At 39.0% G+C, this 3,277-nt stretch overlaps 1 long non-coding RNA gene across 1 annotated transcript; it reads right to left on the bottom strand.

The window, feature by feature from the left end:
- Nucleotides 1–997: 997 nt before the first annotated feature.
- LOC309969098 lies at nt 998–2,983 on the bottom strand. The gene is made up of 3 exons (XR_014326614.1): nt 2,897–2,983; nt 1,121–1,357; nt 998–1,012 (listed from the first exon to the last, which is right to left on the bottom strand). It is a non-coding gene; the product is annotated as an uncharacterized lncRNA (long non-coding RNA).
- Between the last annotated feature and the right edge of the window lie 294 nt (nt 2,984–3,277).

Genomic DNA, 3,277 nt, shown 5'->3' with positions numbered 1-3,277 from the left:
GAGTTTTTATGTTTCCTCATTAGCAATCCCTCTCAGTCTCTAAATGTAATTAAGTCATTCTTCACTCATTCAGCAACCACTTATCGAGTACCTACTATTTACCAGGCCGTGTGCTAGTAGTTGGGGATGTACGGTTTCTGCTCTCAGAAAACTTATAATCGCATTTTTCTCACAATGTCCAATAGCCCCTCTTACCTACAGCTTTAGTAACGTCATGTAAAGTTAGGTGGTTATTTGTGGAAATCCTGATACATATATCATTGACCTTAACTGCTTTGGGTCTATCGCAAAATAAACACTCAAAAATAGACAATGTGATCTAACGTAAATGACACAGCCTTTCAATACAGAGACCTGAATTCTAATTTCTATAATGAACGTGGTTAACATTTGTAGCAGGTCAAAGGGTCTCTATTTACCTTGGTTTCTTCATCTGTAAGAAAAAGTTAGTAATCCCTATTAAATGCAAAAGATTCTTGTGAGGATAAAGTACAAGTTAATAAAATGCTTTTGAAAACTTAATGTTCTACTTAAACATGAAATAAAATTATTAAATCAGTTGGGAGCCTAATCTGTGTGATGTGACTAAAACCAAGTTTTGGAAGGAGACAGGCATTGAGTCAAATGCTAGCCCTGGGACTAGGCAGCAAATGGAAACAATGACATTTAGTTTACAAAGTCAGTGTGGGAATTAGAATTGATGGATGAAGCCATTGTCAACTCTTTTTACTTACTGTAATATTTTGGCACATGACCATTAGAATTGCTCATTTTCTAACGTACCTCAGTTTTTAAATCTGTAGAATGGGCAAAACATATTGTAACGGACTTTTTTCCAAAGGCCTCCGCAGAAGTCCTGCATTAATAATAGATTGTGATCCCCAAGCAAAAGTCACTATTACCATATCGTGGAGGTAGCACTTTGACATTCTTTATTAGATTTCTGCGTGGTCAACTCTGAAGACAGAGACAGAAAAAATCACATTCAGAAAAAGCTCTTCAGGGCAGGACACTAGAGGAAAAGAAGAATAATGAGGTCATACAAATTGTAAAGTAAACCAGGCAAAGGGCCAAGAACTTTCATGCAAAGGGAGACTGGAGAGAATCAGCTCTCACATACCTACAGCTTCCAGCTCCTTTCAAGCAGCAGGAGACAAAGAACACTCTTCTCTGGCAATTTTTAAAAGTCAAAGCCAAACGAGCCCGTCACTTCCACTGCGATTAGAGGACATCCCTTCGCTGTTCACGGTCGGCCTCAACCACTGGATCTACTGACATCATTCTAGTCACACGGTGGAGATGTTAACAGTTTGTGGAAACTTCAATTCCACAGTAACCTAGTGTCAAGGTTATTCTCCTAAGCCAATGAAAGTGGAATAATGAAATGGTCGAGTCATTTTATTACAATTGGGTTGTACAGGCTTTGTGCCTCCGCCGAAAGTGCCCAGAACTAGGAGGGCTCTGTCTCCCCTCCCCTGCCCCCCCAAGTACTTTTGGTCTTCTGAAATGAAAAAACACTAAGCTTTATATTATAACAGCTAGAAATGAGCTGCTGTTTTAGCACACTCCGAAGCCCTTTTCTGACGCCCTTTCTCAACTGCCTCTACCCTAGCAGTTCTTTATCCGTTTTAGACGGCATGAAACCAATTCTGTTTCCTGATCTGTCCCTTAATGCTTCAGAAACAAAATGATACTTTATGAACCAATGGGCAAACTCAGTTGCATTATCTGCTACTGAATTATATTGATTTCAGGGCGCTTCACTTAAAAAACCAATTTGTGGGGATTTAGGTCACATTTTGATAATTCGGCCTACAAAAGCCTAACCATTTTTTATTCTCTGGTCAAATCTGAGCATTCAAGAGTATCACAAAGAGTTGTATTATTCTACATCACAAGCTCAAAATGTAATGCATTGTTGTAAGACCAGAATTTTCCTACTGCTGTTCAAAGGTATATGATTACCATGAAAAGGTACCACAAATAGAATCAGAAGAATAGCTGTTATTTATGTATACAGATATTTATATTTATTTATTTTTAATATTATCGCAAAAAGATAGCCCATCTCTGCTCAAGGCCTTAAATATTGAACAGTTTACCACCACAAGAAATAGGAAATTTTGATTCCTGATACGTGGCATTTGATACTTATAATGTTGTTCAATAGGTAAGTTTGCTATTTAAATTTGGTTTTGTTCTTTGCCTGGTTATTATTTTAGGGTGTGTCTATATGCTAGTCACTTGCTGCCCGTCAGATGCTTGTTTTTTGGTGATTGATTCCGAGTTAAACAAACAGGTTTCTTCCCTCTCACCCATCTCTTGCCGTCTTTCTCAAGCTCATTAATTTTGTGGCCCAGATGAACTTGGATTAATCTTTTCTTCAGAGTCATGGCTTTCTTTATCCAGTGACCATATTTAACATCTGTATGATATACCTTGGGTCAAGATAAAGTTTTCTAAAAACTAGTGCTCGTGAAATGTTTTCTCACTAGAACAGAAGGGCTGTGATTTTCCACCCAGCGCAGGGGCACAAGAAGCAAGAATACATTCCTCTGCTGGTTCCAGAAAGAAGGGCTAAGGCTCTCAGGGTTTCCTTGTTTCTCTGTGATCACACACATATTGCTAATGGCCCGAGGCACTCATACATGTCCGGGAGCTCTCCAGCCTTCTCTTGAACTAATTCCTTCCAGAGAGTCTGTTCAAGTGTGACTCATCACTTTACAAAGCCACTGCCTTCCCACACTCCTCCTGCCAAATGCGGAGGGCATGGCTTTCCCATTGGATTCCAGCCATGTCTTTCATACATTTGACGTAATCCTCGTTCCCATTGTGTTTGTGCACCAGCTTGTGCAAAACTGCAGTCAAAAAAGTAGAGCAGAACCTAAAAACTTACCAAATGACTCTTCTGAGATTGCTTCAGTTACCCTGAAGTATTCTTTGGCTGTGAAAATCTCCACCGGTCTGAATAGGGACTTTTTAGTTCTGTTTATTTGCATGTTTGTTTTTAGTGGGAGAGTGGGGTGTTCTAAGACGTCATAGGATTTAGGAAAGTAGGAGAGATTAGAGAAGACATAAAAAATACAGTTAGACATGCTGAAGAAGTAAGAAAATGTTTTTTTAATAAAAAATTGCACACATTTAGTAGAATTTACCATCTGAGCAGACACTAGACCTTACTAGAGATTTCATGGCAATAGAAATATTCATCATACCCTGTCTCTGCCTGGACTTTCCTCCCTTAATTACCCCTTCTCTTCTCAGCACTGTCAACCTT

Source organism: Leucopleurus acutus, assembly GCF_964270905.1.
Source record: "Leucopleurus acutus genome assembly, chromosome: 11".
Lineage (NCBI taxonomy): Eukaryota > Metazoa > Chordata > Mammalia > Artiodactyla > Delphinidae > Leucopleurus > Leucopleurus acutus.
Note: the sequence above shows the minus strand (reverse complement) of the source record. Positions and strands in the feature narration are given on the sequence as shown.